This window comes from Urocitellus parryii, chromosome 15, assembly GCF_045843805.1.
Source record: "Urocitellus parryii isolate mUroPar1 chromosome 15, mUroPar1.hap1, whole genome shotgun sequence".
NCBI lineage: Eukaryota > Metazoa > Chordata > Mammalia > Rodentia > Sciuridae > Urocitellus > Urocitellus parryii.
Genome location: NC_135545.1, coordinates 35847440 through 35861917, shown reverse-complemented (window position 1 = coordinate 35861917; position 14478 = coordinate 35847440). Strand labels below are relative to the sequence as shown.

Below are 14478 nucleotides of genomic sequence, written 5' to 3'. Positions count from 1 at the left end.
TCCCTATCCCACTATGAATAGGCCTCCTTGTATCAAAGAAAATATTCGGCGTTTGGGTTTTGGGGATTGGCTAACTTCACTTAGCATTATCTTCTCTAACTCCATCCATCTACCTGCAAATGAAGAGCTAGAAGAAAAGTCGGCCCTAATCTCCATCATGTGGGATTAGGCCCCAACTTCCTTAATAAGACTCCTTTGGCACAAGAATTAAAATCAAGAATCAATAAATGGGATAGACTCAAACTAAAAAGATTCTTCTCAGCAAAAGAAACAATCTCTGGCTCTTTCTCTGGTCATCACAGTGAGAGGAGCCTTCTTCATGTCCCTGCACCTACCGTGGATCGTCCTGTGGAACTGCTCCAGTTTCCTGATCAAGAGAGATAAGCAGACCCACAGCACTGAGCCCAATAACCTGAAGGCCCACAACTCCTTCCACTACAATGGCTATTCACCTCAAGACTGTGGGCGTGGAGCCCGAGGCGGATGGCAAAGGCTTAGTGGTGATCATGAAACACAGATCTGGCCAGCAAAAGCCAGCTCCCTCTTATATCCAGACAACCATCAGTAAGAACACACGGGCCACACTCAGCAGCATCAGGCACAGGACTTGTAAAAACAAGTACTGCGCAGACCTGCACATGGCTGCCATCCACAGAGCCAGTGCCATCCTGGGCAGCCAGAAGCCTGAGATGGTGAAGAGGAACCAGACAAACCCCACTAAGTGCTCCTGAGCCCCATACCTTCTAAAGCAATAAAGAGTAAGCTGACTTTCAAAAAAAAGAAGAGAGAGAGAGAGAGAGAGAGAGAGAGAGAGAGAAGAAAAAAAGAAAAGAAAGGAAAAGGAAAAGGAAAAGGAAAAGGAAAGGAAAGAAAAGAAAAGAAAAGAAAAGAAAAGAAAAGAAAAGAAAAGAAAAGAAAAGAAAAGAAAAGAAAAGAAAAGAAACAATCTCTGAGGTGAATAGAGAGCCTACATCTTGGGAGCAAATCTTTACCCCTCACGCATCAGATAGAACACTAATCTCAATTTATTTTTAAAAGGGCATTTCTTTTTCTTCCTCTTTCCCTCCTCCTCCCTAATCTCTTCCTCTCCCCAATTTTAGGGAAAACAGGATTACCTTTCTTCCTCATCCTAGGCAGAGTTATCTGTCCTTGAGCACACACCCACCCTAGGAACCAAGAAATTCAGATGTGGGGGGTGGCACCAGAAAAATCTCAGAAATGACTATCTTCCAAATTAACAACTGAACCACAGAACACTTGGAATGTAGCCTTTGAATCTCCTCTTAAGGAGGAAAAAAATAAAAAGCTTGTTCTCCCCGATAGACAGAATCACAGCCCTTTTTTCTCAATATCATGTCCTTGTCATTGCACCCCCGATCTTTCATACCAGACTTAGCAGGAAATGGGCTATTCCAACGTAGCTGCTGCAGAAGAGTCAGGGACTTCCTTCAGACTCTTTGGATCCCTCCAAGAACCCCTCGTTTCTCACCCTGCAGCTTTATGACTAGGTACCCTTGTACTGACATCCTGGAGAGAGTGTGACTGTTTCCTGGTCCCTCAGCCCCACTCACACACATTGGACCCAGAGGCAGGCAGAGCTCTGGGCTCCAACTTTAATGTGCCACTCACTGAAATGCTATTTCCCTTAATGGTCTCTATCCAAAGAATAGCCCAGTGAAGGTGACATTGGCGATTAACCTATTCCGAGTGTGGGAGGCCCCCAAAAATGATGCCTGAATTGTTCCTCAAGAACAATTTGAGTGTGAATAGAAACTGCAAAATAGGCTCTGTCACCCACGAATAAAAGAACCTTATCACACATGCAGAAGTTATTCTTCAAGATTCTCTAGTTAAGGAAGCAGCCTTAGACCATGGGTAGATACATATGAGCATGATTTTTTAAACCAATAAAACAAAAGTAACAGGCTTTACCACTGATTGTGTTTATTAAATTGCTCAGCATGACATTGTTAATAGTCTCAAGAAAACAATTTGGGTGTGCAAAGTGACCCAGAATAGAACCTATTATGATGCCCAAACTGTTCTAAATATCCACTGAGTGTTTTTTTGTTCTGTTTTGTTTTTCATGAGTTGCCCTTCAACAAAGGAGATTTTAAAGGCATAGGAAGTAGCTTTGCTCCTGCCTTCACTGTAGGGTAATATGAGGTGCACCTTCAAGCAGTGCTTGAGTTTTCCAGTGAATATAGGTCGTAAAAACACATCTCAGACATGTCTTAGGTATATATCCCTGAGAGAAAAAAATGTAAGTGTATGAGTTTGTGTGTGTGTGTGCATGTGCACACACATGAATGGTTTATGTGTGTGGTACATATGGATATATGTGTATAATGGTATACAGATATGGTTGTATGCACATATTTCTGTACATACATATGTATATAGGTGTATTCTTTATACCAAAACAACCATCAACTGATTCTGCAGTTTTTATTTACTCTGCAAATGTATGAAAATGATGGCAGCATTTGAAAAATCTTTTTCTTAGAGAAAATGTCTAATGAATCTAACTTCACTCACTGAGGTAAACACCAGAGATCCAGGAATTAATATCCCCAGGTTCAACAGCAACATGTGAAAAATGTCCAAAATTCATAGCAAGGGGGAATTAGGAGACTATGGGAGAATGATGACAATGTATAAGGAACAGGAAGGAAATCCCAGAGGACAGGCTGTTTGGAAGTCCAATGTCTTGTGTGAATTTCTGTTAAAACAAAACAGCTTTCCTATAAGGACACTCGAGCACACTGACCAGCAGCAGTAAAAATGGACCAGATTTTAGGAGGGGAGAGGAACAAAGGTCAAGAAGGGGTGAGCATTTATTATACACTCAAGATAAAGCTAGGTGTTTGCCAAGCATTTAAAATATGCTATCTACCATAAAACATATATAAGAAATTTCCAACCTGAAATAAAAGTGTCTTAATAATGCACTTTAACAACTTGTTAATGCAAAATCTGACCTGACCTAAACTCATTTTATGGCAGAACCTGACGTGAAAAGATGTGAGTCAATTGTAGTATTATTTTTTTTAAATCTGTCTTAATATTTTTTAAAAAAAATATTGAAAAATTAATATGTTGGTACTATATGATATCAATCTATGCTCAGTATTTTCTTTCTAAAATCTGGATACACTTCTAGATTCTGAAATATGTGACCCCAAGAGTTTTAAACTAGGGTTATGGTCTTTTATTAGTAATGATAAGATCTCAATAGGTGATATCTATTTTTATGCGCCTACTAGGGTGCTATTTTGAGCGTTTGCTCATTTAGTCCTCATTACATGACTTTGAGATAGAGATGAGGATCCCTGGAGATGGATACAGATATCTAAGGCTTATTGAGGATTATTTACTTGCTCAAGGTTACACAGTTCACAAATATCAAGAATGTCTTTCTTACTTTAAGTACCATTCTAAACCCTGTGATCCTTATCAGAAAAGTGTCTGTATGAGCATAAAATAGGAGAAAGTACCCAGATGGAGTGGGGGGAGTTTATTTCTATGATATTGGTGGCTCAAGGATAAAAATCCAGTCAGTCTCAAATCTGTTTATTTTTTTAAAGATAATTGAGAATTATTTAAAAATAATTAGCAATGTTAAAAAATAAAAACTTTACAAGAAGATTTGTTTCCTATTTACTCTTCCTGAATCCGTTTTGCAAAGATAGCACCGAACTATAAAACTTTGGAAACTTTATTCTTTCCTGATGTCTAAACATCTCCCAAAACAGGCTGCAAACTTCCCACCCAGGTGACAAGATGGACAATATGGTAAAGCTGGTGGCTACCACAAGTCCCCTTTTTTCTCTTCCCCTGACTATGAACTAATGACTTCAGAAACATCAAATAAATCCTTTTATTACCTTTGGTTGTGTACTCCCCTGTTCCTTAATAAAGGTGCTGAAGCCCATGAAGTCACTCCCTTTCTTGGTGCCCCACCTACTTGGTTGAACTGGTTCCCTGGGAATTCTTTTCCTACAACCCCTGTGTGGCATGCCAAGTCATCTGTCTCTAGGACCTATGCCTTTCCAGGCGTAATTTTCGTGGCCACGTTAGAGTGATCCTTAAAAAACTACACAAGGGTGACTGACTCTAGGTTTTACAGTGTAGCACCTCTCTTTGCACTTTGACCTAGCAATTCTCAACACATAATTGGTACCAAACCAAAATAAAGAAAGTACACATGTTCCTGCCTTTCCATGAATTTAAAATTCATGAAATTAGCACCTTGGCCAAAACTCCCTCTTTAAAGTTACTTAATAAATGTGTATTGAATGCATTAATGTTCTAATTTATGAAACCTTTGGCTTAGTTATATTTTTTAAAAGTTTATCATGAAACCTCACAGCTTTATTAACAATAATAAATTGCAGAACTCCTCCCAAAGTAATTCAAAAAATGCTTCTGAAGTCTATTCCCTCCTCACATGCTTATCCAAGAAGTAAAAAAGAATTTGCTTGGATAGCAGGTAGCATCTAAACAAAAGATTCTTGGCATATGAAGATATTTAAGATACTTAATAATTATTTTAAAATAATTAGCAATGTTAGAAAATAAAAACTTTACAAGAATATTTATTTGGTTTCTATTTAATATTCCTGAATCAGTTTTGCAAAGATAGCACCTGTACTTTAAAATAAATGAACTATACAGAGAGAGAGAGAAAGAGAGAGAGAGAGAGAGAGAGAGAAACAGTCTGCTTCTACTTTTAAATAGAAATAAAGTAGGACTGTCTTTTTCAGGAGTAAATTAAATGCTTAACAAGCTGATATCTAGCAGAACGCAAAGCTTTTGGCAATCATCAATTGTGTTAAATACATGGCATTAAGTTAATTGCAAGTTATGTGCCATCTTCATGGGATATATCTCCAAATGGTAGATTTAGGGACATTCCCTTCCATGTTCTAATGGTTTGGTTGGCCATATAATCCAATTAAACACAGAGCATTCAGCCCTCTGCCTAGGAAAGCACCCACATTTAGCAATCTGAAATGAAATGGTTGTGGTGATCACTCTGCCACATACAGTGAGATGTGACAATTTAGAAAGACAATGGGTATGTTAATCTATTCAATGGAGTTTCAAAGCTAGCAGCATTCAAAAGAATAAATAAAAGCATAAGCTTTACAGCTGTTTAGACAGATGAGGCAACAAGAAACCCATTGTGCACTTCCATTCTGTCCTTGTTATCATAGAACAATTGCTTTGCCAGCAGATTAGATCTTTTTTTCCCCCTTTTGTCCTGTTTATGTTGACTTGCAGACTTGTCATTATTTTCTCAGTGTATAATATAGATCATACATTAAGGGATAACTAATATGTTATACGCTACTGGGATTTGTCACGCTGCCAAGGACAATTTGCGCAAGACTTAAAACCTCTACTTAAGGTGCCTTTAATTCCAGGATTTTCAAAGCAGTAGCTCTATCTTCTGCTTGAAGGCATGCCCATAGTATGCTATTACAGTAAATTTCTCTTGCTTTGATATTAGGAATGTCCTTTAAGTTGTATGTGACTAATGAACACTAGTTTTTACATTTAACTTTTATTGATAATTACTTACTTATACAGTAATTATAGGATCTGTCACCAAAACTTGATTGTAATTTCCTCTGTGACATAGACCACAGCTTATTCTCTGTGCCTCCTGGCACGTAGGAAAGAGCACTGGATATTCATTGATTTCTGTATTCAGAAGAGCTCATGCTAACCTACTCACAACCAGCTTCTTTGAAATTCCCTTTCAAATTCATGGGACTCTACAAGAATTTGCCAATCAGTCAAAAGCTTTCTAGACCCACGTGTGAGACCATTAGAATCTCCTGATCAGCATGATTTTCCAACATGGGTAATTCTTTATCCTTGGACCAATCAGGAGCAAGTCTTACTTGGTTTTTCTTCTCCTTGTTCTTCTTCTATTTCTTTATTTTAATTTGAACCTTAAATAGTATGAACAGAGCCCTCAGTACTTAGATGCAGGACACCTACACAGTGGGAGGCAGGTCCAAGAAGATACTGACATTAAGAGAGAAGAGAAAACTAGAGTTAGAAGCTATGTGTTGTCTGGAATCATCCCTAAGACTCTTTTCTAGGTCAGATGAGCCAACCAATTCCAATGTTAAGTTTATTTGAGTCAGGCTGTGGTCTCTTGCCAAAAAATAGAAAAAAAAAAAGAAAAAATGTCCTACCTTTAACAACAGTGAGTTTTAAAAAATGGTTGTTGAGGGAAATGTTGGTATGAGAAGGGGATTGGGAATATAACTGGGGAGGTAAGAAGTACAAAGGACTAAGTGGGAATATACTGGTTTTCTATGATTCACTTGGAATCCATTTATTCATCAGAAATTTGATGAATGGCTCCCTACAAAAGGCAAAGCCAGAAATAGTTCGAAGATATCAGAGAAAGAGGACATTGCCTTGATTATACAGAGTTGAGTGTAACCTTTTATTAATTAACTATTAAATTTTTTACTCACTGATTCACTTATTCAGTTACTTGCTGAGTTCATAGGATATGCCAACAACTGTGTCAGATGTCATGGAAGAAAAATGTTTCCTCAGCAAATGGACCTAGGTCCTCAGTATAAATCCCACATAGGTGTCATTTACTACAAGCTGTGATGCTATCCCTTTATAAGACAATAAGAAACCCTGAAAACTTTTAATCCCAAGTTCCTAAAATATTCAATATCAAGTGTTTTGTTTTCTTATATTTTTTCTAAAAAAAAAAAGTACATCTATGAGTAAATATAATCTGTATAACCTTTGGGATCTTTAAGGCTCAGTCTCTGGTCTTAACATGTAAGAAACCAATTTAATTATATGCAAATGATTCCATGGTGGAAGGGAAACATTGAATTCTCTAAATGATCTTATGAATGCATCCTGGGGGAAAAAAGTGATACTTGAATGATAAAGAATATGGAGGCATCCAGGTAAATAGAGAAAAGTATTCCAAACAAATGGAGCAAAATATTCTAAGGACTAGGAGGTAAAAGTTGTCTTGGAACACTGGGACTGTGCGAGAACTGTCATATGTCTGGAGCACAGAGTCTCGGGGGATAATAAAAAATAAGGTTACAGAGTTCAATCTGCTAGCAAGGCTCTGTCCAAGCCCCTGAGCTCCTTGGTGAAACAGTGTAATCTCAAATCTAACACATTTAACAGTAGACAATAAAACAAAGAAAACCCAGGGAACAACTCCTAATGCTGAGCTCAGACTTGCAACACACAGCTATCTCAAGAGATTTTTCTTTTGCTGGCTAAGCCTCTTATGTTTGGCACAAAACAACATTGTCAAATATAAGCTTGATTCCAGCAGGAAAAATTAAGATACTCTTGTCCCAGTTATTTACTACAACTGTGCTAAATCGAGACACTTGCTTACCTGACAATATGCACAAGGAATGCCCTTAGGTTTTCCTATAAAACTTACTTTTGGACTAAGCACATTAATAAAACTGATGGGCATCAGGACACACAAGGCTGAAAAGAGAAAAGGAAAAAAAATGGTGGTATAGTCCCTTGAGCAAATTTCTTTTTATTTCCTATTTACCTAAATTCTAATTTATTTTCATGTGATTGGGTGCTCTTTGAGCAGAAAATACAATTTCCCATTCTTTCTACCCTCAATGTATTGAATAGTACTTAAAGCCTAATCTTAAAAGTGATCAATCAATATTTGATCAACTGAATTGAAGACCATATTAGTTATCTGCTGCCATGGTGCTCTTATTATCTGGGAGCATGCTCCCCTAAAGCAAGCAATCTAAGAGAAAGTGTGAGAAAGCACACGATTTGGAAGCCACAACTTTATAAAATCCTAATGTAAGAAGTGACAGTTCATCATTTCTGCTATATTCTTTTCGTTATTGATACTCCTGAACTTACAATGGAGATTTCTCAGATTTCTCTTGAAAACTCCATTGTAAATTGAAAATACTGTAAGTCAAAAAATGCATTCAAATATACCTGACCTACGGATCATCATAGCTTGACAATGCAGCACACTGTAAAGATATTTATGTGGCAATCAGGTGGTGACTAGCTGCTGAGCTTGACTTCCACTTTCCAGCATTATGAAAAAGTTTCCAACTGCATATCATTAGCCTCCGAAAAGATCAAACTTCTAAATATATTTTCTGATGAATGTGGGTCATTCTTATAACCTCGTAATGCTGAAAAATCTTAAACTAAATATGTACTCGGGATCATTTGCTTCATTGAGTTAATAAACCCAGCCCACACTTGGGGGCAAGAATTTACACAAGGATGTGAATACCAGGAAACTGGGCTCCTAGTGAACCACCTTTGAAATTGCCTACCACAAACATTTTAAAGAAAAGCTGAGAAATAAGAATACAGGGCTACTTTGAATGAATTCAGAATACTTACTGAAAGATATAGCCCAATAGTAGATAGAGTTAATTACTGTAGATTGAACAAGTTTAGGGAAGATCATTGCTCTCTGGGTTGATTTCACTTCTGATCCTCTAAAATCACTAACATAACCAACCCCAATCCAGCTAGAATGCCAATGATATTTTTGGTGAAATTCAATGAAACAACTGACTTTTATACCTAGTTTTGTTCATAATAAGGAAGTAATCAAATAAGAAAACAGAAAAACAGAAGTAGAGCAAAGAGTGAGGCAGCATATCCCAGAAACTCAGAGCAATTTTGGAAAAAAAAAAAAAAAAAGAGCACAGGTAATCACAGCTGTGGAATTAGACTTGAGATCTGTTATAACCAAATAGGAGAAGCACAGAAGTTTCCAGTGGTTTCTCTAGTAAGTAGTTATTTGTGAAATTTTATTTCAGTGCCCATGACATAATGGATAACCTTTTATGAGCCAATTCAGTGGAAGTGATAATCATATTTGGGGAGAAGATAAAACTGAAACAAGTAAGGAAATCCTTGCTTTTCCTAATTCTTGAATAGTGCCTGATACAGAGTCATATATTCAACTTGGATGCTTAATTTTTGTTTTCCAGAGAGACTGAAAGAGGAAAAGAATGAGTGTGTTCACACATCTTGTCTCTCTGCAAAGTAGAGGTCTACCATTTTCTGACCGCCTTTCCTTCGGAAATGTGGAATGTTGCATTCGGCAATTTCACCTATCCTTGCCACAGCATATGCTGCTGCCTGACAAATTTCACAGAAACCTAGAAGGGAGTTGGTAAAGCCTCTCTCAAAAGAATGATTGGCAGCCCAATCACCCTCTCCCAGTAAGAGTTACCAAGAGAAGCAATTAGTTGAAGTCAGCAAAGTACAGAAGCAGAAGAGACAGTAACTAACCTGCCTTAATGACAAAACTTCTACAATATGTATTTCAAGAACATCAGACCACTAAACTCTCCATATTGTGTAGATACTCATAGGACAGACCCTAATTTTTAGAAAGATTCTAGTTTGTAATGAGAATTGATTGTGGCTATCAAAGTTCCCTCTTTTTCTGTATTTCTTTAAAAAATGTGGTTATTAATAATGTATTGTCATTAAATTTCTATTATCTAAGCTCAAAGAGTGTGTAATTTGGCTCTTGGTTACAAGTGAATATAAGCTCTTTACTCCTTAAGAGCAACGATCATAGGAAAGTTGTTAGGAAGAATGTTCCCTGGTCACTGGTCTTACAGCAGCTGCTCCCAGGATAAGTTCTTGGCAGCTCACCTTAGATGGCAAACTTCACAAGGAAAAGAAGTGTATTTATCTAATTCACTAATGTATCCCACATACCATAATTTCTGGAGTATAAGTACATTCTTAATAAATATTCATCAAGTGACTATCTAATGAATTGGCATCATTTTCAAAACCTCATTATAAACAGGATATGAATTTTCATTCTCTCTTGCCCTGATTTAATAGGCTCAAATTCCTTTAGTAAATCATGCATTGCATAAAAATCCTGTCACTAAAGACAAAAACAATTCATGTTCTGTTTGCATTTTTCTTATTTCCTTTCACTCATTCTTTCTTTCTTTCCATTGATGCTTTTGAGTTCCATTAATAATGGCATCTAGGGTGGATCTCTCACATAAAACTTCAGTGGAATTGAGAATGAGATTTTTTGGAGAAGGAAAAAAAAACACTAAAATGGCAGAAAAAAATGCTTGGTTTTTCAATTTTACATATGAGAATGAAAAGGCCTTCCTGACTTGTTTAACCTCTTTTGTATAATTTAGTTTTATAATATGTCAAATACCTGTAGTGCAACATCTCAAATCCTCTCCAACTGCCTTTTAATCCAACTATTACTGAAGCAAATGAGCTTCCCACAGGTTTACAAGGATTTATACAGGTGATATTTCTATCTGAAATGTATTATCTAATTTTTTATTTCTGCCATAGGTATTTTGTAGAAAGACACCACCTACATGTATCTGCCATGGACTCAGATAATACCCAGCTTAGAGGAATCGTGAAAAATCTGTAATAGGATACTCCAAAAAAAATAATAAATAGGCTCTATCTACCTATCTACCTATTGATTAATTTAGTAGAAGGAATTGGCTTTATTAATCAGGAGAGAAATGAAATACAGTAGATGGGGTAGAGAGAAGATGGGAGGGGAGGGGAGGAGGGATAGTAGAGGATAGGAAAGGTAGCAGAATACAACAGTTACTAATAGGGCATTATGTAAATATGTAAAAATGTGGACGTGTAACAGATGTGATTCTGCAATCTGTATTTGGGGTAAAAATGGGAGTTCATAACCAACTTGAATCTAATGTATGAAACATGATATGTCAAGAGCTTTGTAATGTTTTGAACAACCAATTAAAAAAAATAAAATAAAAATAAAATTAAAAAAAAGAGAGACACATGTAAAATAAAAAATGGTTGAATAGATTAAAAAATTTATTTTATTAGTCTTTATTAAATAATAAATTTATAATTAACTAAATATTAATTAATTAAATTGCCTTTATTAATTAAGGAGACTTGCAAGTCCATGAACTATATAATTGATGTCTGTGTTGAAGTGAGAAGGTGTCAGTCTGCTGTTGAACCAAGAAAAGCCCTAATTGAAGGCTATTAGGCAAGAAAATTTTCCCTTACTTGGACAAAGGCCAGCCTTTTTTACCATACAGAACTTCAACAGATTGGATGATACCTACCAATATTGTACAGGGCAACCTGCTTTACTCATTCTATGAATATCAATGTTAATCTCATCCAAAAACACCAAGCATCAAGTTTGGCCAAACATCCAGGCACTCTGGCCCAGGCAAGTTGACATATAAAGTCAATTGTTACATAGCCCATGGGGAAAAATCTGGAAATTGGGAAATGGAAGAGTGGTTAAATGTCCCCCTCTCCACACTTCAGGTGAGCCACTGTGAGGCATCTTCTTATGATACCTCAGTTTCAGCATGAGCAAGCATTGGCAGCCAATTCACCCGCCGCCATGATGTTGGCTTCACCCAACCTCGGGGCCCATTTCATTCTCTTCAGCATTCCATTCTCCTCTCCATGTCCCCTGTCATTTTTTTTTTCAAATAAATGTTCTCTACTCATGTCTTGGACTCTGATTCCTGGGGAAGAAAGCCAGTTAATATATTCAGATAATCAGGGTATCCGTTTATACATTTTCTGTTGGTGATGCAAAGTTATCTTCCATGTATGTTGTATTTTGGTGACTGAAATGCTTACTACCCAAGCATGGTCTTTGTCCCTACATATCAAATATCTGCAAGGAAAGAACTGCTTATAGGGATGAAAACTCCCTGAGTTTGGTTATACAAACAAAACTTTAAGAAATAGATCTAGATTTCTTACCTAACAACATTTGTTTCAATTTAATGAACAACCTTCATTATTTACTATGGAACAGATTTGGTACAGATACTCTTTAAGTTTTTTTGTTGGGGAATATAGTTCTCTCATTTCTGAATGACAGTTTTGCTGGGTAGAGTATTCTTGTTTGGCAGATTTTTTTTTTTTCTAAAGTATTATGAAAATCACATGCTACTTTCTCCTGGATTGTAAGGTTTCTTCAGAGACGCCTGCTGTCAGGTAACTTGGGACACCACTGTGTGCTCTTTGTTTCTTTCTCTTGCAGCCTTGAGAATTTTCTCTGTATCTTTCATCTATGAAAGGTTGATCATAGTCGCTCTTTGGGTAGATTTCGTCATTAAATCTGAGTGGTGACCATGACCTTCCTGTATATGGATATTTTCATCCTTCTTTAGGCTTGGGAAGTTTTCTGCTAAATTCTCTTCGAATAAACTTTCTACTCCTTTGTCATTCTCAAATCCCTCTTAAGCTTCAAAACCTGAAATATTTGTTTTTAATGATATTCCAAATTACCAATAGGATTTTTTTCATTCCTCTTCATTCTTCTATTTGTTTCTCTTCACTGTATTTTCAAATCACGTATCTTCAAACTCACTCATTCTTCTTTCTATCTGATCTATCCTAATGTTGATGCCTTCCATCATATCTTAACTTCCTGACTTTTTCAGAACAAGGATTTTTAAAGAAGTGGTTTCATATCTTTCTGTTCAGTTTCTCTGTTAGAGTATTGAAATTTTTCTGTGTTTTCTTGGAAGCCTTTTGAATTTCCTCTTTTAAATTCTCCATCTGAGAGTTTCCCCACATTAGTTATTCTCTGTTTTATTTCCGGCTTTTTATTTTGACCATCAGGTGAGGTCATGGTTTCACAAAAGCCCTTAATGTACACAGAAAGATTAAGTATTTATTCCAGTCTTCATAATCTGGCTTTAGTTATGCCTGTCTTCAATAAAACATAAGATACTTCAAGGCAGAGAATGCATCTGTTTGTACAGACTGATCCCTAAATATCAGACATGCTGAGTGAAGGGCTATAAGACCACTAAAGTAGTTAGAAATCAGATTTGGCTCACCTTAAAACCCAAGTCAACCCCCTGGCCCTTTAATTTGTTGTGTTCTATAGGAAAATATTATTCAGCTTGTTTTGATTCTAAATCCTTGAATTAGATCACAAAAGCAAAATTACTATATCATAGGATAACATATCCATATCATTATAATTAATCAGATATAAAACTGAACCTCAACTATCAAATAGAAAATGAAAATAGTACTCCATGCTCCAAAATAGATGAGAATTCATAAGGACATTCTATTTTAATTTACACTCACACCCACTGTGCCAATAATAATAAATCTATGATAGCACATTCACCTTTCGGTGATAGTCCCCACTTTTTAACTATATCATGTTTGTTGTTTCTCTGCTAGGAGTATGTTGTCTGTTAGTATACAAAATGACCAGGTTAAATTACTTCCAAGAAATCTATCTGACTGCCACAAAAACCAATCAAAGCCTATTAGCAAAATTCAATAGTGTCAGTACTCTACACAAATTAATATGAATTTACCTTAACTCAAAGATGCTTAGAAGTTTCAAAAAATTATCAACACATGTGGTTAGATATTTTGAACTTTAAAAAATAATGACTCTTATTTACAATTTTATGAGTGTTTGAAGTCTCAGAACTCCATATTGGGAAAAGCTGAATATAAAGACTATAGTTACTATGCTGAAACAGTAAATATATTCCTTTTTGCAGATAGGACATATTGAAAGAAGATACTTCTGAGTTTCTAATTCCATGCATGCCTTGATCCATTGTAACCATTTACTCCTATCCCATTTATTAAGGCCCATGGGTTTGGAGAACATCAAAGAGGTTGCATTATAATTTTTTTTAAGAATAAGGAATCTGGAGTCTGACTAGATGGGTTTGAATATTGATTTACATTCTTATTTGCCACAGACTCATGACTAAGTTTCTTGACTGCCCTTTACCTGTCAAAAACTTCAAGTTTGTCCCGCCCCTAATCTATAAGATACATCTTAAACGGCAATGAAATGGTATTTGCAGATTGTGTTTGGGAAGGCAATTAGATTTAGATAAAGTTATATGGGTGGGGTCCTCATTACTGAATTAGTGCCCTTATGGGAATAGACACCACAGTACCATCTCTCCTTTGATGCTCTCTCGAAGAAGAGGTCTTGTGAGCATTCAGAAAAAAAACCTTCCATCTCAAACACAAGGGGAGAGACTTCATCAGAAAGTGACCATGTTGGTGCCCTAATATCAGTCTTCCGGGTTCCAGAACTGTAAGAAACCAAATGTCTGTTGATAAGCCCATCCCATCTATGGTATTCTTTATTGAAATGCAAATGAAGATAGTACTTAGATTTCCCATCTGTAAAATAGTACACCAGTAGTATGTTTTTAGCATATTGTATTATTGCAAGAGTTAAATGAGTGAGAATGGTAGTTAGTAGGAAGTAAGAGAGAGTATAAACTATTTTTATTTCTTTGCTTAAAAATAGATTTGAAGTTAATCTCTCTCAGTTATATTATTATCTGTTTAAAAAGGGAGATCGTCCCAATCCTAGAGTGTTTCAAAGGCTCTTATTTTCTGTTTCAGAAGGGATGTGATCATTGTTTTCAT

At 36.2% G+C, this 14478-nt stretch overlaps 1 pseudogene; it reads left to right on the top strand.

The window, feature by feature from the left end:
* Positions 1 to 319: 319 nt before the first annotated feature.
* On the top strand, positions 320 to 731 carry LOC113187736 (large ribosomal subunit protein eL28-like; annotated as a pseudogene).
* The last annotated feature ends 13747 nt before the right edge of the window (positions 732 to 14478 follow it).